We start from the raw sequence: 863 nt of genomic DNA, 5'->3' as shown, positions 1-863 counted from the left end.
CCCGAGAGTGAAAATGTTTATTTTACAAGTTTTCACCAAACAGCAAACATCTTCCAAGGTAAGCTTCCATTTGTTCTGTCATTGAGCTGTAGCTACATTTACATTTACGTCATTTAGCAGACGCTCTTATCCAGAGCGACTTACAAATTGGTGCATTCACCTTATGATATCCAGTGGAACAACCACTTTACAATAGTACATCTATATTTTTTTGGGAGGGATGGTAGGGGGAGGGTTAGAAGGATTACTTAATCCTATCCCAGGTATTCCTTAAAGAGGTGGGGTTTCAGGTGTCTCCGGAAGGTGGTGATTGACTCCGTTGTCCTGGCGTCGTGAGGGAGCTTGTTCCACCATTGGGGTGCCAGAGCAGCGAACAGTTTTGACTGGGCTGAGCGGGAACTGTGCTTCCGCAGAGGTAGGGAGGCGAGCAGGCCAGAGGTGGATGAACGCAGTGCCCTTCTTGGGTGTAGGGACTGATCAGAGCCTGAAGGTACGGAGGTGCCGTTCCCCTCACAGCTCCGTAGGCAAGCACCATGGTCTTGTAGCAGATGCGAGCTTCAACTGTGGAGTGGAGTGTGCGGAGGAGCGGTGGACATGAGAGAACTTGGGAAGGTTGAACACCAGACGGGCTGCGGCGTTCTGGATGAGTTGTAGGGGTTTAATGGAACAGGCAGGGAGCCCCGCCAACAGCGAGTTGCAGTAATCCAGACGGGAGATGACAAGTGCCTGGATTAGGACCTGCACCGCTTCCTGTGTGAGGCAGGGTCGTACTCTGCGAATGTGGTAGAGCATGAACCTACAGGATCGGGTCACCGCCTTGATGTTAGCGGAGAATGATAGGGTGTTGTCCAGGGTCACGCCAA

The sequence above is a fragment of the Salmo trutta genome, chromosome 13, assembly GCF_901001165.1.
Source record: "Salmo trutta chromosome 13, fSalTru1.1, whole genome shotgun sequence".
Taxonomy (NCBI): Eukaryota; Metazoa; Chordata; class Actinopteri; order Salmoniformes; family Salmonidae; genus Salmo; species Salmo trutta.
This window is presented reverse-complemented; position numbering follows the sequence as displayed.